This window comes from Dryobates pubescens, chromosome 8 (genome assembly GCF_014839835.1).
Source record: "Dryobates pubescens isolate bDryPub1 chromosome 8, bDryPub1.pri, whole genome shotgun sequence".
Classification (NCBI taxonomy): Eukaryota; Metazoa; Chordata; class Aves; order Piciformes; family Picidae; genus Dryobates; species Dryobates pubescens.
In genome coordinates this window covers 2,879,695-2,905,802 of record NC_071619.1, presented here as the reverse complement: position 1 = coordinate 2,905,802, position 26,108 = coordinate 2,879,695, and positions in this window count along the sequence as shown.

The window sequence follows — 26,108 nt, the reverse complement described above, 5'->3', positions numbered from 1 at the left end:
CTCTTGCCTTTTGAGCAAGTGCAAAGCTTTTGGCTTTGAGCAGTTATTGGAGAAAAGGCAACACAACCTCTGGGAGGAAGATGTCAGAGGAGAAGCAGTCAAGCAGGGGAGAGTCTCTGTTCACCACAGGTCTGCTGGCAGTCAGAGATTATGAGATGCAGCTGGGATGAGAAGTGCCATTGCACAATCAGTCAAAGCAGCAGTGTTTCTTTTAGAGACATTCAGATGCTTGGGCATCCTACTGAGTCCCCAAATAAATAGTATTTGATTGTGACAAGTGCCTAGTGTACTTCTGAATGCTGGAAGAAAATAGTGCTCTGACATGATGAAAATACCAGAGTGGCATAAGTCAATCCCACTCATCCTATCAAGAGCAGGGGAAAAAAATCAAAGACAAAAGAAAACCCCAGAAAAGCCCCCACATTTGATTAAAAAGAAAAGAAAATAGTCCTCACCACCATTAGCAATCACAAAATCCACTTTTCTGGCAAGGCTCAAGCTACCTGCAGAGAATTCACTTTCCTTGTCTTCTGACAAGAAGCTCAAGGGGAAAATGCCATCCACTCCTCTTCCCTCTACATGCCTCATTCTGCTCCATATGGTGCTGCCTGATAGTAAATGAGAAATTAAAAACATTAGCACAAAAAAAACCCAACCACTAGCACCAGCCTCTGCCCTCTCCTCCCTCATCACTTCCACGGCATGAGATTGAACACATCCAAGTGCCGGGTTCTGCACATTGGCCACAACAACCCCATGCAGAGCTACAGGCTGGGGTCAGAGTGGCTGAGAGCTGCCATGCAGAGAGGGACCTGGGGGTGCTGGTAGATAGTAGGCTGAACATGAGCCTGCAGTGTGCCCAGGCAGCTAAGAGGGCCAATGGCATCCTGGCCTGCATCAGGAACAGTGTGGCCAGCAGGAGCAGGGAGGTCATTCCGCCGCTGTACACTGCGCTGGTTAGGCCACACCTTGAGTCCTGTGTCCAGTTCTGGGCCCCTCAGTTTAGGAAGGATGTTGATTTGCTGGAACAAGTCCAGTGAAGGGCAATGAAGTTGGTGAGGGGTTTGGGGCACAGCCCTGTGAGGAGAGGCTGAGGGAGCTGGGGTTGCTTAGCCTGGAGAAGAGGAGAGTCAGGGGTGACCTTATTGCTGTCTACGACTACCTGAACGGAGGTTGTAGCCAGGCGGATGTTGGTCTCTTCTCCCAGGCAGCCAGGACACAGTCTCAGGCTGCACCAGGGGAGGTTTAGGCTGGAGGTGAGGAGAAAGTTCTTCCCAGCAAGAGAGATTGGCCATTGGGATGTGCTGCCCGGGGCGGTGGTAGAGTCACCATCACTGGAGCTGTTCAGGGCGAGACTTGATGGGATGCTTGGTGCCATGGGTTAGTTGTTTAGGTGGGTTGGATTGGTTGATAGGTTGGACATGATGATCTCCAACCTGGTCTGGTCTAGTCTAGTCTATTCTCCCTGCAGTGACTGCACAAAACATGCTAGCCCAGGCAGGAGATGGAACCATTTAACTGCTGAGTACTAGAGTCACACAGGAGCTCTCTGTCTGCTCAGGTCACAGATGCCAGTTTTGCCAAGCACTGACTCTCCTTCTGAATGATTTGCTCTTGGAAGATAACCTTATTGGCAGAGTGAAACTCCTCCTATGGATTTTTATGTGTATCCAAAATATATATAAACAACAACAACAAAAACATCCCAGACACAATCAGAGAGTAAAAACTGACCAAAACCTTCAAGTCTGAAGCAGGCAGCAGCAAACTGTAAATATCATATCCCAGACCTTCCAAGACAGGATTTGGAGAGACATCTTTTCCCATTAAAAAAAATGAAACAACATTGGGAAGCAAACAAATCTTTCCCAGCAAAGCCTAGTCATGATCTTCAACTGCCATTTCACTTTATGCCTTAAATCCCTTCAAAATCACCCCCAGCATGTGCCCTGTGCAGTTGGCTCCTTTACAAAAGTGCTGTGAATCAGGATCCAAGAGTTCCTTTACTTCTTTGGGGTTTTTTTTTTTGCTATTTGAATGAAAAGCCCAAGAACTGAGGAAGTCAGGAGTAGAGGCAGAGATTTTAGTAGTGTTATTCCTGCAGCACCCAGAAGTGGTGGAGACAAGGGCAGGTGCTGCATCGGCTTGGAGAAAGCTGTCCCTCCCCAGTACATGCAAGAGGAGACAAAGCCAAACAAAGAGAGAATAGGTCACAGTGAAAGTGACAAATACAGAATGAACCAGGCTGGAAAAGACCTCAGAGATCATCAAGTCAAACCTATCACCCAACACCATCTAATCAACCATGGCACCAAGTGCCTCAGCCAGGCTCTTCCTAAACACCTCCAGGGATGGTGACTCCACCACCTCCCTGGGCAGCACATCCCAATGGCCAATCTCTCTTTCTAGGAAGAATTTCTTCCTAACATCCAGCCTAAACCTCCCCTGGTGCAGCTTGAGACTGTGTCCTCTTGTTCTAGGGCTGCTTGCCTGGGAGACCAACCCCCACCTGCTACAACCTCCCTTCAGTAGTTGTAGGCAGCAATAAGGTGTCCCCTGAGCCTCCTCTTCTCCAGGCTAAGCAACCCCAGCTCCCTCAGCCTCTCCTCACAGGGCTGTGCTCCAGACCCCTCCCCAGCTTTGTTGCCCTTCTCTGGACACCTTCCAGCATCTCAACATCCTTCCCAAACTGAGGAGCCCAGAACTGGACACAGTACCCAAGGTGTGGCCTAACCAGTGCTGAGCACAGGGCAGAATGACTTCCCTGCTCCTGCTGGCCACACTATTCCTGATCCAGGCCAGGATGCCATTGGCCTTCCTGGCCATCTCGGCACACTGCTGGCTCATCTCAACCTACTGTCAGCCACAGCTTGTCCTTCCTGACTCCATTTGGGCATGCAGCATAAGGCATCACCACGTGTAATCTGTAGATTAACCTTGGCTCCTTGCAGAACAGCCATTATAATCACCCCATTTTGGTAGGCATCACAGCCTTTTGGGAAGGTTTGAAGGCTGAGGGTAATTAAGCTTTGTCATCAGGCTACCACAGCACAGCCTTGACTTTGAGGCAGCACTGCTGAGCCTCCTGCACACAGGGAGGATGCTCTGCAGGAGGCAGCTCAGCTATGTGCCCCCAGCCACACCAGCTATTGCCCAGTTGTGCTCTTCCTCACCTCAAGAGTGAGGAGTGAAACATGCTTGAGGAAGGTACAAGTGCTGCCTTTAGGAAGGATGCTCTTGCACACACACCTCTGTCTGTCTCCTGTGTAAGAAGGTGCTTGGCAGGGCACCAGGGCAGAACCACCAAAGCAAAACCACCAGGGAACAGCCAGCTTGCACACCAGCCTGTGGAGGCAAAGAGTCTGTGTGGGGATGGAGAATCTCTCCATCACAAAAGCTGCAGCATGTTTTCAGCAAGAGGTTGCAAGAAGCATTGATTCAGTCTCTCCACCAATCTTTCCAGGCATGCCCATGATCTGAAACAGCAGCAGGACAAATTTTAGTCACTGCTCACAGTGGCTCCAGGTGAGTTTGAGGCTGCCCATTGTGGCTCCTCTGCAAGGTCTGGAGTGCAGCAATCCCTGTTGTCGTCAGCCTCCACAGCAAAACGTTCCCACCAAGAGAGTAAGGCCATAAAGTCTCTCAAGCAGAGCCCACTCAGAAGGCCAAGAAATGGGTGCAAAGGAAGCAGCTGTAACAGATTTCCATTTCTCATCCATTCTGTAAAAAAACTTGCTCCAAGAGCTATAAAACCACTGAGAAGTGCCAGAACGACCTCAGACTTCATAGCTACCACCTTAACAAAAAACTGCAGCCCTAGACACAATTCCTTTAGTGTACTCCAGTCCAACACAAGCCAAGTGCAGAGACAGTTGCCTCCTGAGAGGAGGCACTGGCTTCACCATTTAATAAGAGCAGTATAACCTGGAAAATCACTGCTCTTCCCACCCCCTCCCCTCCTGCAGTACCAACGGCAACTGTTTGCCACACAAACAGGAGAAGAGGATGCACGAAGCTTGCAAAGGAGAGAACAGAAGAGCTGAGAGTAGCCTGTAAATACCAGGCAGCAGAGAGGAGGAATGCAATAGTAAGAGTGAGAAGCAGCCTGAAAATGGAAAAACCCATGCTGAGCATGATGGAGCTCTTACCTATGTGGAGAATAACAAGGAAAGTCATTTTCCTGGAGAATATCAATAGAGGTGCACAAAAGCAAATGAGAGGATACTTGCAGGGAAATACAGCAACACAATTCCCTTTCTAACCCAAAGCACATACTCAGAGATTCACCACACCTCCTAGAAAAGGCAGAGGACATTCACACCCACACAAAAAACCCTGCCACAGCATGGGTCAAAAAGTGAGTCCTACCCAGCAAGCCTCTGCAAAACCTTTCCCAACCAGCTGCCAAACCAAGCTTAAGAAATGTTTGGGGGAGTTTTCCAGACACAAAAGAAAAAGGACTCTAGCAGCAGAGGGCTATGTGAGAATGCTCCTCCTCCCTTGGTGGCTGTTTCTCTGGCCAGAGGGATGAATGTCACATACCATGCAATGTACATACAGAAGTAATTCCTGTTCTCCTCCAGTAAAGAAAATCAAGGCACTTTTGTCACAGGTGATGGCAGAGTCCAGTTTTCATTCTGAGGCATTTAAAATCCATTTCAGTTCACCGTGCTTAGACCAAAGAGCTGGCCAGGATGCTGATGCCTCTCCCCATTGCAAAGCACATGTGATCAGCACTGGGGAAGATGCTTTCTCCTGCTTTAGCAGCCAACACTGCCTCCTTACATCCCTCTCAGATGCAACCATAGCCCTCTGTTTGTCACTGCTACCCATGCTTGTACTTTTAGCACTGGTCAGGCCACACCTTGAGTCCTGTGTCCAGTTCTGGGCCCCTCAATTCAAGAGAGATGATGAGATGCTTGAGATGTCCAGAGAAGGACAATGAGGCTGGGGCCTGGAGCACAGCCCTGTGAGGAGAGGCTGAGGGAGCTGGGGTTGCTCAGCCTGGAGAAGAGGAGGCTCAGGGGAGACGTTATTGCTCTCTACAACTCCCTGAAGTTGTAGCCAGGTGGGGGTTGGTCTCTTCTCCCAGACAATTAGCACCAAAACAAGAGGACAGAGTCTCAGGCTGTGCCAGGGGAGGTTGAGGCTGGATGTTAGGAAGAAGTTCTTCACAGAGAGAGATTTGCCATTGCAATGTGCTGCCCAGGGAGGTGGTGGAGTCACCATCCCTGGAGATCTTCAAGAAAAGCCTGGATGAGGCACTTAGTGCCATGGTCTAGTTGATTGGATAGGGCTGGGTGGTAGGTGGGACTGAATGATCTCAGAGGTCTCTTCCAACCTGACTGATTCTATGATTCCACTTATCAAAGGGGCAGTTGAGTGCCCAACAGTAGCCATCCTCCTCCACAGCACCGGCTGCTCAGAGCCAGTGCTCTGCACACTGTGCCCTATGTTCTGGGGATCCTCCTGCCCCTGTGCCCAAGTCATGGCCATCAGTAAGTGAGGCTCAAATGGACCACTAACAATGTCCCTCACCACCTTCCAGGATAGCCACACTCACTGGTACAGAGAAACACAGCCAAAAAACAAGCAGCAAAGCCAGAGATGAGATGTCCTGCCCTGGAGGGAGAAGGGGAGCAAATGAGCTGTGAGATGAGGCCAGGCTGAAATGAGGGATAACCACTTTGGAGCTGCACAGCAATTCCTTTCAGACAAAGGTTTCCCACCCCAGGTGAGAGGTTTGTGATATGCCCACCAGCCCAAGCTTGTGTGGAGTGACAAAATTAAAGTATTGCAAGCAGAGTCCATTAGGACCTGACACAAACACCAGGCAGGCAGCTCTCATCATTCTGCAGTCCATGAATACACTGCTCTCTGACACGGCCTCAGCAGCCAGCCTCCAGACACATTGGCAGATGTCCCCTGGGCTTTTCCCAGCCTTTGAGGCTGTTCAGTCAAGTGTAGACACTGTCTGTGAGCCTCTGTCATTGCTTTAGCTTCTGTTTGAAGGTGTCTGTAGTCTTGGGGCCCCTGCACTAGCACAGCACAGTTGCAGGAAAAGCTCTGAGGGAAGCTTAAGACCAGGATAAACAACTTATTACGGTTAATGGTTTCCATTGAGCAGTGCAATGCCAGGCACTGAAAGGCAGGGCTGTGAGTCTCAGCATTAGCACAGGCTATTAATAACTGAAAATGCTTTCCAAGGTCTGCCTTCCTGCTAATACTGGATTACTTTATATTGCATCATAAAAATGGTCCAAAAGGCAGTTCAGCAAGCCAGGGCTTGATTCACAGAGCTGCCATGTTACTGATGCAGCTGAGGTCAGGAACTCCAAATAGAGCAGATAATTAGAAGGGAAGTGCGTGCTGCTGAGCAAACACATCAGGCATGGGAAGATTTTCTGCTCTGGAAAGGTGGAGAAATTGCATTTAGAGAATTACCCAAGCATCTCTTTTTTTTTCTTCCTTTGTATTGGTTAGGAAATGCATCCACCAAAATCTCCAGGACCTGAAGGCCCACAAGTACCAGAACACCAGTCTGTAACCATTGCAGCTGCTCCTCTAGGGCTTGAAACCTGAACCACCAAATTCACCAGTGGCAGAACAGAATGCAGCAGAGCTGTCCCCTTATTTCCTAGGAAAATGAGATATCAAGGAGAACCCTCAGGGACCAGCAGTTCCCATTCACTGCTGAAAGCAATGAAGAGAAATGCGTTGCCTCAAACAGAGCTGCGCACCTCTCCACCAGCAGCACACACCCAGGCTCTGCTGCCTTCTCTCACACCCCAGGCAGCAGAGCATGGATGCTTCCTGCCTGGAAGAATTCAGTTGTCCTGTCTGCTGGGACAGAAATGCTTTCTTTAACAGGGAAGCAAAATAGCCAAAGCTTTTTTGGTCAGCTTCCCTTAGCTCTGAGGTTTGCCAGCCTTTGAAAGGAATGAACGTTAGGGGTGGGAAGGGACCTCAAAAGATCATCTAGTCCAATTCCCCTGCCAGAGAAGGATCACCCATGAATGAAATGAAACAGGAAAAAAAAAATCTGTGTTTCACTTCTCAAAAGCTGCCACCAGACCACCAGCTTTGCACACACCTTTGTGTAGACAAACAGTTCATTCCTGCTTTCAAGAGACGCTGTGCACATGGACATCAGGCAGTATCTGGATGCTTCAGAAGAAACACCAGCTGCATAATTCACCTTGTCAGTAGGGTAATGCTATGCCATTGACAAAACCCTGACATAAACACCCAGCTGGTGATACCATTACACCCTGAGGAGAAAAAGATTGACAGTCTGGGTGATTTTGCTGTGCTACAACAACAGAAGCCATCTTTGCCCACACACTTCTTTAATCCCTTCCTGAAACATCACTGAATACCATTGCCTGATGAAGGTGACATGTCACAGAAAGAGCAAGTGAAAACCTCTGTGTTAAGTCACCATCACAGGAGGTGTTTAAGAAGAGCCTGGATGAGGCCCTTAGTGCCATGGTTTAGGTGATTAGATGGTGTTGGGTGACAGGTTGGACTTGATCTCAAAGGTCTTTTCCAGCCTGGTTAATTCTGTAAGGCTTGAAGCTGCAACCCTTTTGCTCACTAATGAGGCAGCAGATAGATATTTTTAGGATGCTTCCAAACCTTGTTATAATCCACAGAGGTGGAAGAGAAAGCTATGAGAGAAAGACCTAGAATGGTACAAAAAAACCCAAAAAACCTGGAGTACTTCATCCAGTTCTGGAGCCCCTATTACAAGAGGGATCTGGAGGTGCTGGAAGGTGTCCAGAGAAGGGCCACGAGGATGAGCAGAGGGCTGGAGCACCTCTCCTATGAGGACAGACTGAAGGAGTTGGGGCTGTTCAGTCTGGAGAAGAGAAGGCTCCGAGGTGACCTCATTGTGGCCTTCCAGTATCTGAAGGGGGCTACAAGAAGGCTGGGGAGGGACTTCTCAGGAAATCAGGCAGAGATAGGACTAGGGGGAATGGAATGAAGCTGGAGGTGGGGAGATTCAGGCTGGAGGTGAGGAGGAAGTTCTTCCCCATGAGAGTGGTGAAGCCCTGGAATGGGTTGCCCAGGGAGGTGGTTGGGGCCCATCCCTGGAGGTGTTTAAGCCCAGGCTGGATGAGGCTCTGGCCAGCCTGCTCTAGTGTGGGGTGTCCCTGCCCATGGCAGGGGGGTTGGCACTAGATGATCCTTGTGGTCCCTTCCAGCCCTGACTGGTACTACAAAACCAAAAAGAAAGAAAAAAGCACCACACAAACCAAACTGAAGTCTCTCCAGCCCAAAAGGCCAACACAGAAAGCCCTACCTAACAGCAGGCAAGAACTGCAACAAGCATCCCTCGCTGCTGTACCTCCTTGAACAAGAACTTATTAGCAAATACAAATGCATGTGGCTCCCGGCGTGGCGATAGACGATCAGTTACTTTCCCCCCACCTCCTCCCCCCGGGAAACATTTCACTATTGCTGTCAGTCAACTGCTTGAATGCTTGGAGTTTACCAGCTGCATAACAGATATTGATTTTTGATGACTGACATCTCTCTCTGGGCCATTATGGGGTTTGTTTTCAAACCTTGTTTAATTGTTCTCCTCCTTTTTTTCCCCCTCCCCTCACCCCCGGAATAAATGCAAAGTGTTTATTCTCCGAAGGCTGTAAACACAGAGATCTCAGGTCTAGTTTCTATGACAACCTGACTTGATACAGCAAGCCCCAGATTATCTCTAATGACAGACATGAAGTTTAAATTGCACATTCTGCACAAACAGTGCACTGTTGACCTTTTATTGAAAGATGGATATGGAGTGATTAGCAGAATGTGCCGTACGAAAGGGGGAACCGGTGGCATAACGCACACCCTACCCCAATCAGAACCACGGTGCTAATCTCTAGCAAACTGTTTCAAGCTTTAAAAAGTAACAATTGGTTGTTCATTTATTTATTTATTTATTTTCACCTCCTCCCAGATACCACTTTGTGGTAGTTTTAGGCCAGGCCTTGAGAATTCCGGTACAGATTCGGAGCAGCGAAGTAAAAGGATGCAAATAAATCACTGTTGGGTGTGAAAAGGAAAACTAAAGATGCTGCAACTGGCACCAGAAGAAGAGGACACAGTCTCAAGCTGCACCAGGGGAGGTTTAGGCTGGAGGTGAGGAGAAAATTCTTCCCAGAAAGAGTAATTGGCCATTGGGATGTGCTGCCCAGGGAGGTTCTGGAATCCCTGTCCTTGGAGGTGTTTAAAAAAGAATTGGATGTGGCACTCGGAGCCATGGTTTAGTTAGTCATGAGGTGTTGGGTGCTAGGTTGGACTTGATGATCCCTGAGGTCTTTTCCAACCTTATTGATTCTATAATTCTTATTCTAAAAGTGAAAGAATGCAATTAAGTCACTATTGGGTGTAAAAAGGAAAACTAAAGATGCTGCAACCAGCACCAGAACAAGGGGACACAGTCTCAAGCTGCACCAGGGGAGGTTTAGACTGGAGGTGAGGAGAAAATTCTTCCCAGAGAGAGAGATTGGCCATTGGAATGTGCTGCCCAGGGAGGTGGTGGAGTCACTGGAGGTGTTCAAAAAAGGCTTGGATGTGGCACTTGGAGCCATGGTTTAGTTAGTCATGAGGTGTTGGGTGCTAGGTTGGACTTGATGATCCCTGAGGTCTTTTCCAATCTTATTGATTCTATGATTTCCTAGGAGGAGAACTTGCACCTATGCTAGGGAGGGAAGCCCAGCTCATCTACAGAGACATCCTGCTTTGCAAGAGCAGAGATGGGAAGTAGGTTTCCTTCATATGCAGCAAGTTACAGCTGGCTTGTGATTTTGCCAGCTAGGATTTGCTGCTGCTCACAGCAGTGGAGCAGTTTCCAAAACGTTAATGCTTTGGGGAGTTGGGTGCAGGGATTGAGGTTCCCGTTGCAGCAGAACGAGGCAGATGCTGCTGCGAGTGGGCAGCCTGCTGTTAAGTCCTCTTTTCCCTCTGCAGAACACTTTTATTCCCTTTAAACTTCCATGAAAGGATGGGAAATCTTTCCAATTAACTGATTTCAGCTCCCTTGTATTGAATGTAATCAACAGTCTGCAGACAACCAAATGAAGCCATAACTGATATCAAAATAGAGTTACAGATAGTAGAACTAATGGGTCAAGAAACTGAAGAAGGCAGAGAAACCTTTGTTTCTGCAGTGCCCCAAAGTAACTCCTAGTTACTGTTATTCTCCTTCCAATGTTTAACAAACAATTTTAGAAGCAGCATTTCCTGCTTCAGTTTTTCTAGTGAGGGACCAAAAACTACCTCTCCATTGTGTACTAGGAAATCTTGGATTGTCCAATCCAGGCACTCAGCTATCACCCCTCTTTTTTTTCCTAGAGGATGACACTCAGCAATTAGATCTTACTAGCATCACATCAAAGTGGTTTCCCCTCCCTATTCAGCAAACAAGCTAAAAATGAATTTCAGGTGCTTGTCTGCAGAGCAGTGCCATTAGAGGAAACCCCTGCTCTCATTTCTCTCACTCTAATGGGTTTATGCCATTAATACTGCCAGCTAAGTTGTTTTTAACCAGCAGTTAAGGCAACAGCAATAATCAAGCATTTTCTAGCACAGGCAGACCCCAGTGCACTTGCATCCTAGGCAGCTGCTGTTCTCTGCATACCAAGGGGTTGCTTAGCCTGGAGAAGAGGAGGCTCAGGGGAGACCTTATTGCTCTCTACAACTACCTGAAGGGAGGTTGCAGCCAGGTGGGGGTTGGTCTCTTCTCCCAGGCAGCCAGCACCAGAACAAGAGGACACAGTCTCAAGCTGTGCCAGGGGAAGTTTAGGCTGGAGGTGAAGACAGTCCTTCCCAGCAAGAGAGATTGGCCATTGGGATGTGCTGCCCAGGGAGGTGGTGGAGTCACCATCACTGGAGGTGTTTAAGAAGAGCCTGGATAAGGCACTTGGTGCCATGGTTTAGTTGATTGGATGGTGTTGGGTGATAGGTTGGACCTGATGATCTCTGGTTAACCAACCTGGTTAATTCTGTATCTCTGGGTTTCAGGGTATCCCTCTTCTATTTTTCTTAGTAAGCAGTGCCTTCCACTACAGCAGCTGACAGGACACAATCAATTAGTTTAAAAGACATCTCCCTGTTTTCACATGGAGTTGTTATACTTGTAAATGTAATCCTGTCATTTGATGTAGAAGACAGCATAGAATCAATAAGGCTGCAAAAGACCTCAGAGATCATCAAGTCCAACCTATTACCTAACACCTCCTGACAACTAAACCATGGCTCCAAGTGCCACATCCAAGCCTTTTTGAACACCTCCAGTGATGGTGACTCCACCACCTCCTTGGGCAGCACATCCCAATGGCCAATCTCTCTTTCTGGGAAGGACTGTGTCTTCACCTCCAGCCTAAACTTCCCCTGGCACAGCTTGAGACTGTGTCCTCTTGTTTTTGTGCTGGTTGCCTGGGAGAAGAGACCAACCCCCACCTGGCTACAACCTTTCAGGTACCTGTAGAGAGCAATAAGGTCTCCCCTGAGCCTCCTCTTCTCCAAGCTGTGTGTTCAGGAAAGCAGCATGTCCCCAGCTTAGCTATTTCTCATCCTCCCTGCCCAAACTCCTCCACTGTGATTTTAAACTTCTCTGCCTCATGTGCTGGCAAAGAGCATTTGTGGTGGTGCTGAGGTTGTGGGTTAGGAGACAGAGGTTGCATTGAGCATCTCTTTGCTGCTTCTCAACCATCACCACATGGGTCACAAAAATCTTTCAAATAAATACATTTTAATTAAAAAGAAAGTCAAGGAAAATATTGACAACAAGAATAGCAGCAGAAGCCAACTTGTCTAAACAGTAGCTTTACAGGCAGCCTGCCTCCCTCCCAGGAGAACTAAAACCAAGTAAATGAGTGCTTTTAAAGACATTGTGAATTATAAACACATCTAAACATGGGGTTTCACCTAGGCTAGCAGATTCCTTGGACATCTGCTTCCACAGCTCAGAACAGCATCATTAATGCCCTCTGCATCCACCCCTTCCTTCAGTTTCCTTCAGGAGGCTTTTAGTGAAGATGCTGAGTGATATTGGTACCTTCAGTGAATTCTCATTCTGTGTTTCAAGTTTCCTTCAGGCACAGTTTGCATAGCTCTAGTCACTTGTACAAATATTTAAAACCAGCAAGACAAACCAAGCATAACAAACCCAGAAATAAAGCAACTCCCACAGAAGCTAATGTTTGCCCAGGATGGAGTATGAAAGATTCCACACCTCTCTCTGGGCAGCCTCTTCTGTTTCTCTGTGGTGAGGTCTGATGATGTTGCACACAGCAAGGACCAAAAAGCCAAAGTCTCTGCCATTTCTTCATCACCACCTCGGGCCCTCACCTCTTCAAGCTTTGCAGCCTACTCTGCATGATCCTGGAACAATCACAGAATCAATAAGGTTGGAAAAGACCTCAGAGATCATCAAGGCCAACCTGTCACCCAACACCTCCTGACAACTAAGCCATGGCTCCAAGTGCTACATCCAATTCTTTTTTGAACACCTCCAAGGACAGGGATTCCACCACCTCCCTGGGCAGCACATCCCAATGGCCAATTACTCTTTCTGGGAAGAACTTTCTCCTCACCTCCAGCCTAAACTTCCCCTGGCGCAGCTTGAGACTGTGTCCTCTTGTTCTGATGCTGGGTGCCTGGGAGAAGAGACCAACCCCCACCTGGCTACAACCTCCTTTCAGGTAGTTGTAGAGAGCAATACTGTAGCCTGAATGCATGCACAGACTTTGAGACAATGAAGACATACGTCAATATCATACTTGTCAGAGAGAAGAGTCTGGACTCCAGGCCAGACACAAACACTGCCAGCTCCATCACAGGACTGACCAATGACCAGGAATCTCCCTGTCTCTTTATTGTCCCAGAGCTGGGGTTTGGTTACCTTAAAGAACTTCAATGGGGCAAGAAAAAAAATACCTGGCAGACCTAGTTAAGCAAACAACTCCCATCAAAGTGAAGCATGCTGTAAAGGGCACTGAAAATTCATGCCAGCTGATGCAATCACCTTCCTGCTGTAAGTCAACATCTACAGAAAGCCAGACAACTGAAATACCACTTGTTTTAAGATGGATTTTCAGCCCCATAGCTCAGCCAGGCAGCCACACAGCTTTTCCCCCTCTGAAACACAACCAGCTCCGCGAGATGCCAGACAGCTAGGAGTGCATGCCAGCCTGGAAACAAAAAGATACTATTGTCTTGGGACTGCCACAGTCCTTGTTCCTACCTATACACATCCCACCACCTTTGTGAGGCTGACAAAACAGTTACAGATAGCTCTTGCACCCACAACAGCTTAGCAATGCTGTGAATGAAAGCTGGAGCTGGAATAAGGCAGGCGGCAGAAATTAAACACAAAGCACTTGGCTGCTGTTGCAAAGCCCAGAGCCAGGAATCCCAAACAGCTGCAAGGCTCCAAACCACTTCTACCACATTTTTATAGACACAGGTAGCTCGCCCTGCAGGTGAAACTGGTTTTCCATTCACTTAAATTTCCAGTCCCCTCCCCTGCTCGGTAGGATGAGAGATCCCTGAAGGGCTACCAAGCCTCTAGCTGCTAGCCACAGGCATCTGAGACTCCTCTTTGCAATCCCCATGAGGACAAGGAGGAGCTGTGGCACTCAGGTGGCACAGGAATGTTTCTAGAGCTCTGAAACAAAGCATCCTGCAACTCATGTTCTGTAGTTAGTATGTACTAATACTCTATATATGACTCAGTAGGCTGAACTCCCTGCCTATATGCAGCATCCATTAGTTCCTTGATCCAAGTGCAAACTATGCTTTAAAGCAGAAACCAGGTTGATGTCTACAGTAATCTATGTTAAAAGTTGCTTTTCATTTTGAAGAAACAAAGGCATTCATGAAAAGGGCTTCTGCCCTTCACAAGGGCTTCTGCTGCCACCATTTATTGGCATCCTTTCTAATATTCTTTGTGATAACTAAAGACTGTCCAGGACCCTGGCTGCCCACAGAGCTTGTGGAGTCTCCTTCTCTGGAGACTTTCAAAACCCACCTGGATGCATTCCCCTGTGGTCTGCCTAAGGTCATCCTGCTCTGGCCATGGGGGTTGATCTCTATGATCTCTCGAGTTCCCTTCCAGCCCCTAACATTCTGTGATTCATCTCTTCTCTGGGAAGAGCATATTGTATGCAGAGGTGTTGGCAAACTACTGTCCCACCCACAGGGAAGATTCTTAACCAGGTCAGGACAGGCATGAGGGTAAGGTTTAGCCAAAGAGAATTGCTTCAAAGCCTTCACCTGCCCTTCCTTGTTTTCCAGGCTGGATGTGGCTCTGGGCAACCTGATCTAGTGTGACATGGCAGGGGGGGGGGGAAACTAGATGGATCCTTGAGGTCCCTTCCAACCCCAACAATTCTATGAGTTGACACAACACCATAAATGAGTGAACATGAGCAGCCAGACAATCTCAATAGAATTAACCAGCTTGGAAAAGACCTTCAGGATCATCAAGTCCAACCTATCACCCAGCACCATCTTATCATCTAAACCATGGCACCAAGTGCCTCATCCAGTCTCCTGCTAAACACCTCCAGTGACAGGGTTATGGTTTGCTGTTAGGGTGGCTTCCAGGTTTGCTGGGTTTCTGCTCTCTTGCCAGGCTGTAGCAGAACTTGAGGCTTACATTATGAACAGCCTGTGGAAAAAAACCCCACAAGATGGGAGTCAAACTGCCAGGCACGACAGGAATGTTAGGCAAAGGTGTCTGTAAACTTCTGCTGACCCCTTCCACCGACCAGGTGGAGAGCTCTTTCATTAATGCTAATGCTTCTCATATTAGTGCTTCCCATAAAGAGATCCTGCTGCCTGCCAGGGCCGGCGAGTTCACAAGCGGCGCTGGCTACATCAGCAAGACGCTGATTGTGGTTTCTGACTCGACCCCACAGCTAATGAAGGGCCATTTGTAAGGGAATTGCTTTGCACACAGAAAGAGGCTTGTGATGAAGGTATAAAACACATCTGGAGTAGGACAGGCTACTTCCTTCAGGATGCAGTCACGAAAAAGCCCACCACCCCCACTGAGAGATGGTGTCTGTGCAAGCCACACGTCCCTGGGTTTCTTCTTCCCATTCCTGCCACTCATTTTTCCCCATACACACAGCATTGATTCTACTCCTTGCTGCTGAATGACCAACACCCCTCAAGTACTTCACCTGTAAAATGAGGCATTTTGAATACTACAGCTCAGCATTTCTCAGGCTGCTACATCTCCTGCATGCCTCTCTTTCTTGGGGGGCCCTGTCAATGAGGCCAGATAAGAGTCAGAGGCTCTGCAGCACAAGAATTGCAGCAACAGCAGGCAGGACAAACTGCTAACCACATACTCCCAACCTTTTGCATTGCCACCTACATTACTGAATGTAGACTAGCCCCTAGTCTGAGAGTGCAGAAAAGACCCCAGGAGCAGGGACTGCAGAGTGGCAGTACAAGGAAGCCCCTTAGCAATAGGGTCACTTTGTTCACTAGGAAGCTGTCTGCAATGTGCTCTGCAGTCTTTTGCTAGGGCATTCAATAGCCACAGATCAGCCAGTGAGGTTTTCCCTGATGTGTAATCCTGTATTAGGCAGCATGTCCACCACCTTTGGTGGAGATTGGTTCCTGCACTTGCCCAGGCATGAATCTGCCACAGGATCATAGCACAGAGGTCTGGGGGGGCCCTCAGGAATTCACAGAACCAAAGAATGGCTGGGGGTCAGAAGGGACCTCTAGACATAGAATAAACCAGGTTGGAAGAGACCTTCAAGATCATCGCGTCCAATCCATCAGCCAATCCAACACCACCTAAACAACTAACCCACGGCACCAAGCACCCCATCAAGTCTTCTCCTGAACACCTCCAGTGATGGCGACTCCACCTCCTCCCCAGGCAGCCCATTCCAATGGGCAATCACTCTCTCTCTATAGAACTTTTTCCTAACATCCAGCCTGACCACCTAGTCATACCCCTCATGCTAAAGCAGGTTGCTCAGGACCATGGCCAGGTGGTGGGCTTGGACAGTCTCCACAGAAGGACATTGCACTACTTCCCTGGGCAGCCTGTCCCAGTGCATAGTCAGCCTCACAGTAAAGAAGTGTCTCCCTACATTTAAGTGTAACTTCCTGTGGTCTAGTCTGTGCCAATTGCCCCTTATCCTATCACTGAGCACCACTCAAAAGAGCTCAGCCCCATCCCCTTGCACTCACCCATTAGATATTGATAAGATGCCCTCTCAGTCTTCTCCAGGGTAAAACCCCCCCCTCAGCCTTTCCTCACAGGAGAGATGCTCCACTCCCCTCATCATGGTTGTAAGCTCTCCATTGCACTCTCTCCAGCCATACAGACAGGCACATGAATTCTGGAAACTCCTGACAAATCATAGAACCATGGAATTGTCAGGGTTGGAAGGATCTCAAGCATCATCCAGATCCAACCCCCCTGCCAGGGGCAGGGACACCTCACACTACAGCAGGTTGCTCACAGCCACATCCAGCCTGGCTGCAAACACCTCCAGGCATGAGGCTTCCACCACCTCCCTGGGCAACCTGTGCCAGTCTCTCACCACCCTCATGGGGAAGAGCTTCTTCCTAACACCCAATCTGAACGCACCCATTTCTGGTTTTGCTCCATGTGTCTCTAACCCACTCCACAAACACTTTATGGAGCCTCCCAAGACACTGGGCCTGAGAAGCCACTCCTCATGGCAAAGAAAAATCTGTGTTACTGTGTCTTCCCAGGATCTCAGGAACATCCTCCACTTCATGCAAATTATGCTCCTCTGTGATAGCCTGGAGGCTCTTTTCACTACCAGATAAGACCTTATCTGTTTATAAAAGACCTGCACAGATTTGCAAGTTTAATTTGTTAGTGAATAATGGTTTCATTACTGAGGAGGAGGGGCTACATGTATTATAGGGGACTACAGAATTGGGGGGGGTGGGGGGTGTTTAATCATCTTCACCCTGAGGAGAACAAGTCACCATAATAGGGTGTGAGCATAGAGGCATAGCAAGATTTGGAGGAGGAAGGAATTGCAGGCAAACCCACAGAGCCAAGCGAGTGAGAACTTCACACAGATCATAAGCAGGGAATAGTAACGCTGGGAACATTTCCCTGCAGCATCAGGGGCTGGGAGAAAAGAATTCCACATGGTGAAAACTGCCAAGACAACAGATCCTGCTTTTCACCCCTCAGAGTGAGGAGAGACAGTGTCTTTCTCAGCAAGCCTTTCCTGTGGCACCTCTTGTTCTCTGCGCAGAGACGATGTGGTGCCAAGCAAGGAGCAGCAGTCACACAGACTCAGGTTGCCCACCCCACCAGTGAGCTATGAAATGATGTGTTCTTCTGCCAGAGCTGTTTGTGCCTGTGAGCCAGGAGGAATGTGTGAGGAAAAGATCTTTAAACAAAAAAACACCACCAAAAAAACCAACCCACAAAACCCCAACAAAACACTTTTCCACAGAAGGATTTAGCTTTGATGAGCCACTGCTCTCCAGAACAAATACTCAACACTCCCAGCCTCTTCTTCAGCTTCCCACTAAGCTAGGGGAATGAGGCTCACAGCTGCATTACTGCTTCTGTCAGGGTGGCAGTGGAGAACTCCAAAAGTCATCAGAGGACACAAGCAGAGAATCTCAGAATTGTTAGGATTGGAAGGGACTTCAAGAATCATCCAGTTCCAACCCCCCTGCCACAACAGGGTCCCCTCACACTGCATCAGGCTGCTCACAGCCACATGCAGCCTGGCTGCAAAAACCTCCAGGGATGAGGCTTCCACCACCTCCCTGGGCAACCTGTGCCAGTCTCTTGCCACCCTCATGGGGAGCAACTTCTTCCTAACATCCAATATCAATCTATCCACTTCTAATTTTGCTCTGTTCCCCCCAGTCCTATCACTCCATAGCACCCTAAAAAGTCTCTCCCCAGCTTTCTTGTAGCCCTCTTCAGCTACTGGAAGGCCACAATTAGGTCTCCTCAGAGCCTTCTCTTCTCATTTGAGGTTAACCTTCAACCACAGCACTTTTCCCTGGGATCTTTCATGGGGTTGTGTTTCCCTAACAGAACAAGTGGCAAAGCTTCACTCTGTAAATGGCTACAGTGCAGGCCACAGCCACCAACATGGATGGTGTAAATCAGGACATGTACTACCATACCCCTTGAGACAAACCAGCCACAGCTGATAAAGTGCAAAAGTTTTCAGCTGCTTTAATCTAGGGCTGGCACATCAAAACCAAGAGTCCACGTGTCCAACAGCTTATCTGCTTCATTCAGCTGTATCAGCTGGTCTAATAAGAGATATCTCTCCTTACAGCTCTCACCATGGAAATGGGAGTCATTTATCAAGAAGGACTTTTCCTTGAGCTACCTTGACCTCTTCTCTTGGTACTGCTTTTTCACTGTGATTTTTTGACACATTTAGAGGATAGCCACACAGTCTAACTTTAAATGCAACACCAGCTTACACGCCCTCTACAGCAACAGGTCCCCAAAAGCAGTTGCAGAAAGCTGTGAGTCCTCCAGTTCGATTCTGTTGCTGTATCTTACTGTGTCCCAAGTGCAGATTTCTGTACTTAGACATAACAATGGGGCTAAGTGGAATTATATTGCTTTCAGTGTTGTGACAACACGTGCCAATATGCACATTTCAAGCACGTTCATTAAACTTCAAATTATATCTATTTTAAAGGGTGCTAATAGCACCATTTGATGTGGCAATTATTGATATTGACTTCCTGTAGGAAAAAAAACCCACAAACAAAACACAAGCAGTACCCCAACTACCAGCTCATTTCAGATGGAAAACAGCTGTCACATGGTAATGACATTAAAAGCCACTAAGCTGATCTGCATTCAAAGCCATGCCACAGAGGTGAAAGGCCCTGCAGCCAATTATTACTCCTGCAAGCCAGACAGTCCCCAAATACAAGCAGCACATGCAGATCCCATCCCTCTTTGTCTTTAATTAGATCCTGCCTACCCTCTGTAGCAACAGCAGTCCAAGTGAGAAGGGCACATGTTAGGCATGGGGAAATAACCACAAAGGGATCCCAACGTGCAGTGTCTGGCATGCCCTGCTAACACCTGCACGATGTGCAGGGGAAGGGAAAGCAGCAGCAACAGGCAATGTGTTTTAGGGTCCATACAGCAAAAGGCATGGCTGTTGCTGAACTAAGAAACACAGGGCAGTCCCTGCAGAAGCTCCCAAGTCTCTTGGCACCCTGCAACAGCCACTGGCAGATTCATGAGGAGCGCTTCTTCTGGGGGGTACACAAGGAATAGAGGTTTGCACCCACTGCTTACGAGGAAGTAACTTGAAAATCATCATTGGTACCATCTAGTACTACTTGAGTGAAGCTAGTGAATCTACCTGACCTGCAGGGATTATGAAGTTGGGCAAAAGTTGATTAAGAGAGCCAAAGCAAAGTACTAGAGTGTCCGAACTGCCTTAGGAGGCATTTTCCACCCAAAAACTCACCTGGCTGTCACTGCCAATTCTGACGTGAAGGACTCCTACATCCACATCTCTGCTTACTGCCTGTGAGGTCCCACTTGCTCTGGGTCCAGCCTTGCTGGCAGAGTTAGGAGTAAGTCCAGCTCTGCTTCTCTTTCCAGAAGGAAGAGGCCCCACTGCCAAAAGCCTCAGCCCTGTCCCAAGCTCGGAAGCTTGAGCGCATCTTTTCTGCAACGCTTCGCAGGAGCGGACACACTTCTCGGGAGAGGAGTGGAGCAGAAGAGGTCTTCCACTGCTTTAGCCTCAAAAATGTGGCACAGTCCACATGAGTAGATATGAATGGTATGATGCATGACATGATTCTGCTTGGTCAGGAAGTTTCCCCTCCTTCTCCCCAGCTCTTCTCCCTGCTACAGCCAGTTTCACCCTAGGAAGCCATCTTACTACTGGAGGAAGGGAAGGTTTTAATCACTCTGTCAGGTGGTTCCACACCAGCTGCTGCCTCTTCACCAACCTATCTGCTTGGCAGAAGCAGGTTTCTAATGCAGAATTGATACAACCTGCTGAAGAGTGTGACCAAGCAACGGTCAAAGTCTTGACAGCCCACTAAGCCAGGGCAGATGTGGCAGCAGAATGCACATACATTAGCACAGAAAAGCCCCTCTGGAAAGAAGATAAGCCCTCTGGGATCAGCAGGCAAGAAGCACAAGACCATACCAACACACTGAGTCATGCACAGAGTCATTCTCCTAGACATCTCTCCCTCCTCTACAGTGCACTGACTTCAGCACTGACTCAGTAACAGATTAAATATTTCAATTCTCAGTTCCAAGGGCTGTAAATTAAAACAGCATCAAAAAAAAAGAGGAAAGGAGTTGTGGCATAAATGATCATCACTGCAAGTAATCACTTGTTTTTTCACACAGCAAGCCAGACTCTATGCAGGGAGGGTTTTTTCCCCCTGTTTCCACTGATCTGCAGGAAGCTGAATATGGATTAAATAAAAGATAATGATCACTGCCTGAGAGTCTCCAAAATGGTCCTGTGAATTTCAGTGCCAATGAGTCAGGAATGACCAATACATAAAGATTCTGCAGTAGGAAAAGACTTCTGCGTTTTCTCTCAGAGAAGAAAAGATAAAATGAAAAAGGAGGAGATTTCAGAGCACAGAGAAACTCAGGGAGTGCATGGAGCAGGCAGGGAGGGTCTGACACCGTGCCCTCAGAGCTCCGGCGCAGACTAATGAATTATCTCTGCTTGGTTAAATCTCTGGCATTGCTAATCAGACAAGAAGCATAAAATGGAAAGTTCATTAGCAAGATCATAAAAGAGTCACACTGACAAAGATCATTCCACTTGGCAATAGGAAGGTCAGTTACAGGAACTGGGGGGAAAACAGGTTAGAACAAAAGTAACTCAGAGTCCACAAAGGGCCTGCACTGGAGCTGTGTGCAATGTTCTGCTTTATTTTTGGAACATAAACAGGGAAACCTTGCCCCTGCCAGTGGAGGAATTGGACCTTCTTTAATCAACATCATCCTGGCCTGGGGTAAGCTGGACAGCATCAGCTTTCCCTCCCTGCTGATTCCTCCACCTCCACTTGGACCCAGAAAGCCCACAGCTCCTCCGTACAAAATGCTTGCAGCACAAGTCACAAGATGGTCTCAGCAGCAGAATTTGCTAATTGTGTCAAATTAGGTGTGAAGGGTTTACAGCATGGATCACTGCCCACCTGGGATTTAAAGAAGATCACTAAAGCAATTGCAGGACTTCAAGATAATTCAGCACCCCCATTCCCAGAGGTGACTAAATGCTCTGTCCCCTTGTTGCTGCCACTACCACGCCACGCTGGGGGTGGGATTTGTTTTCTTCAGGGGTAGGAGGGAAAGGAAAGGGAGTGGGGGTGGGTTTTTCATTGAAATAATTAGGAGGGCAGAAAGCAGAATGTGTCTATTCTCCATATTTAGCCTGGTTTCCGAAGGAAATAAGGAATAATAAGGCTTAGCATACATTCTTTTCCCCTTTTGAGGGCCTATTTCCACCGAATTTGGGAAGGAGGGGGGCAAAGGGATTCCTACACACCTCATGAGCATGAATTAGGCAGCTGAAAAGGCAGCAAGAAACTATTGCTGCCTCTCAGGAAAACAATGCAACCTGAGCTCAACCATTTGAATGGATGCTGGAGAGCTCTGCTAGGAAGGCTGCAAACCCAGGGAAATTCCATCTGCACCTTTTTAAGCCTTGAAAAGCCCCCACAAAAGACATAGATCTGCAGGAAATCCAGCTGTAGCCCTGACCCACACAGACAACCCCTTTTAACCCAACACCTCTACCTGGAGATGCTCTGTCAGCTGAAGCAGCCAACTTCCAGCAAGCATTTTGCTATCCAGGGCAAATGTGCCAGCCAAAACGGACTGAGGCGTGGAGGAAACCATAGAATGCTCTGGGTTGGAAGGGACCTCCAAAGGTCATCCAGTCCAATTCCCCCCTCCAGTCAGCAGGGACATCCTCAACTAGATCAGGTTGCCCAGAGCTCTGTCAAGCCTCAGCTTGAATACCTCCAGGGATGGGGCCCCAAACACCTCCCTGGGCAACCTGTGTCCCACCATCCTCATGGTAAAGAAGAACGAAGAGGTCTGTGTGTGTTTGTGTCTACAAAAGCCAGTAATCAAGAAAAAGCCACTGGTCAAGGTTTTCCCACCTCAGCCCCCACACCTTGCTGCTGCTTGGTGGGAGCAGGCAGGCTGCACCCTCACCAAGGTCACTGCTGCATCCCAGCAGCTTCAAGCACTGCTGACACAACAGAAGATCCTGCACCCCAAAACCTGTCAATGGCAATAGAAGAATATGGGGGGGGGAGGAGGAGAAGTATTCTCTGGTGTTCAGCAATGAATCTGGCAAGAAAACATTTCAAACACACAGCTCTGTAGCCAGGCAGAGGTCAGACACCAAGCACCTTGTCAGACATCACTCTCCCTACACAACCAAACTGCATCAAGTTGTGTCCCCTGCTTTATCCCCCATCAAAAACCCCAGAACCCTCCCTGCTCCACAAGCAATGGTCGTGATGCACAAGGGGAAGAAAGTATTCAGTGTTCAGGATGAGGCTTGGCAGGATGCTTGGTTGCATGGTTTAGTTGATTAGGTGGTGTTGGATGATAGGTTGGACACAAGGATCTTGAAGGTCTCTTCCAACCTGGTCTATTCTATTCTATTCTATTCTATTCTATTCTATTCTATTCTATTCTATTCTATTCTATTCTATTCCATTCTATTCCATTCCATTCCATTCCATTCCATTCCATTGAATACATGGGAATGGTGTCTGAGCAGCCTGCTCCATGCAGGACTAACCTGTACAAGATAGGTTTGGGAGAATGGCTCTTCATGTTTATCTCTGTCCAGTCTCAACTGCAGCAGGGAAAAGCATCCTGACCACAAAAGAGCCAGACAGTTTTACAGCCAGGACACATAACACAATAACCATTTAGCCAGATTAAAGCATACTGAGAGCTGCATCAAATATTGTTTAGAGCACATAAAAACTGCTTTAATATTTAAATGTATCCCATGGCTGGGCTCTTTAGATTTGCTGGATTCACTCGGGCTGCACAGCTATTAGCTTCTACATTTCATCCCCCAATTCCTCTTCACAGTAGGAGAAACATAAAAATGAGGGTCACTGCTTGGTCATTTCATTACCCCTGGCAGAGAAATGTGCTTTGCACAAATGAGGGAATATTTTAGATGTAGATTGTTGTACCTCTGGTGTGACAAAATAAAACCAGAGTTAAACCAAAAACTGATAACAATATTCTAATGGCTGTTTTGTAGGATGACATTAAAATAACAGGCGCTGCAGCAACGCTCTCCTCATCGAAGGGCCTGCTGTATTTCATTGTCATCATTTTAAAAGTCCATTAGCCAGAGCCCTGCAAATGTATGTCCCAAGGTCACAACCAAACTAAATGAGACTGAGCAGTAATTCAAAAACATGAAACTGTTTGTGGTTAGAAGTCCAATAAATAAGTCCTCGGTGCGCACACACGAGATCTCGGCGGCAAACTCCTCGCCGAGTCCTCTTTTGTTTCTCAGAAAGGAGAAGTGCAGTGAAAGAAATTGCTACAGAATGCAGAAAGAGCACATGCAGCACATTCCAATGGCCAATCCCTCTTTCTGGGAAGAATTTTCTCCTCACCTCAGGCTTAAACTTCCACTGGCACAGCTTGAGACTGTGTCCTCTCCTTCTGTCACAGGTTGCCTGGGAGAAGAGACCAACCCCTACCTGGCTACAATCTCCCTTCAGGTAGTTGTAGATGATCCTTGAGGTCCCTTCCAACCCTAATTCTATCATTCTATGATTCTATGTCTAACTTCTTCCTTCTTCCCTATTCAACAAGGCAGAGCCCCACATCATGGGGCAGGGCAGGGACACATGACAGACCCCAAGCCTTGGCTGAACAAGGAGCTGCAAGCAGCTCAACCCTTCAGGCCAACAGCAGGCACGGCAGAACAGCCAGACCAAGGAAGTACAGCTGCCACAGCACTGTGGACACACAAACCATTGAGTGAACTACGAGCAACATGAGGACATCTCAGGCTGAGTGTGCATATCTCAGCTGAGCAACATCACCAAGGCTGCCACTGCCTTATTTTCATGAAGTTTGCTGCACCTCCAGTGAGGAGAGACAAGCTAGCAGCTAAATACCAGGCTTTTAAGGGAAAAGATTTCCAGGCTGGAATCTGACAGGGCTTCTCGGAGTGGTAGAGGCAAGCACAACTGTTCATAGGATGGGCATCAATGCTACTGTCAAAAGCACCAAGTGTCTTTCCATTCCTTACAAAACCCCTCTCACTCCGGACTGGAAGATATCCCTGTCCAGTTCCCTCCCCTGTAAAGAATGAAATAATACTGACATGAATGGTCAACAGCAGAGCTGAGGAGGGGAAGAAAGCCTTCTCCCAGACAGGAAGGGAGCAGGAGAAGGTGGCTCTAGGGAATGAAATCTAATTGTCCCAAAGCAGGTTGCACTGGGAATGGGAAAGAATTCCCTACCCTCTCATACAGACCCACCAAAACTTCTTACAAAACTAACCCTACACATAGCACCAGCCCTAACACAGCCCCAGCCTTTATACTTCTTCCTAACATCCAATCTGAAGCTACTCACTTCTATTTTTTTTCTACCTCTATTTTTTTCTACCCATTTCTATTTTTTTTCCACTCCCCCTAGTCCCTGGATGGCAGTCTCCAGTTACCTTTTTCTTCCTTTCCAGGTGGCTTGCTTGGAAGACTACAGGGGTTGTGGGTTTGGGTGGATGAAGTCCTTCCCCATGAGGGTGGTGAGAGCCTGGCACAGGTTGCCCAGGGAGGTGGTGGAAGCCTCAGCCCTGGAGGTTTTTGCAGCCAGGCTGGATGTGGCTGTGAGCAACCTGCTGTGGTGTGAGGTGTCCCTGGCCATGGCAGGGGGGTTGGAACTGGATAATGCTCAAGGTCCCTTCCAACCCTGACAATTCTATGACTCAATGATTCTATGATCAATGCCTGCAGTGTATATCTGCAGGCTCCAGCAGATGGTTTAACATTCACTGCTTAAATTGCACTGTGCCACCACAGGCTGCTCACAGAAGTCTCAGAGCCTCAAGAGCAAGCCATGGAGCAGGGCTGCACCTTGCCAGGCACACAATTGCATGGCTATTCCAGGCACTTCTAACATCTCCTGGTTCTGCAGGATCAGGTCTCCATGCTCCTGAAGGATCATTTCTCTCAACAGGCAAGGGGGGGTGGAAATAATTAAAAACTCTTGTTAGTTTCATTCTCTCTTCTCTCTTCCATCCTCACTGCAGCAGTGCTGCTGGGATTTGGAAACGTGAGGGGCTCCCCCCCGGAGCCATGAGAGTTCTTTTTCCGTTCCAGCAGTGCCAAGCAAGCGATCCCCTCGCACACCCACGCAGCGCCAGGGAGCCCCAGCTCAACTCTCTGCTGAACCTCCTGCAATTCATGAACACCCCCCCAAAGGAACTCCCAGAGCAGAGCCTCGGGCTGGAGCAGAGACACATCATAAAAACCCCAGAGCAGCGATGCAGTGACTTAATGACAGCTCAGCCCATGAATCTAGAATAGCAACTCGTTTATTGTCTGTAGCTGGAATCCACTCTGTGTGATGACAGATAGCTTAGGAGAAGCAGATCTTGCCTGCCAAGAGAACTTCAAAAAGGACAAGGGGAAAGCAAAAGTCTGGCTAGGAACCAAATGCTTTGCTAAACCTAGATAACACAGTGTTTACCAACAGCAAACTAGATTAGGGAAGGGGAGCGGGGAGGGGGGGAAGGGATTTATGCAAATTGTTCTTAATTTAATAACTGTGATCAGATATGGCTTTGTTTCTCCCATGTAATTTGTGCAATACAAATAAAGTACAAGGGCTCTTTTCCACTCTAGGAAATGAGAGTTATTAACCATTGGCCAGAAAAGCAAAGGAATGTGTTTATTGACATGAGAAACGACCCTGCGGCTCCAAAAGCTTTTGTACGTTAATTGCTAAATGTCAGTGCCCTTCAGAAAGTGGTTGCAGAAGGAAAGAATTCCTCTCCAAAACACAAGTGGCTTCTCCTCATCCACCAGCCTGGTTCAAG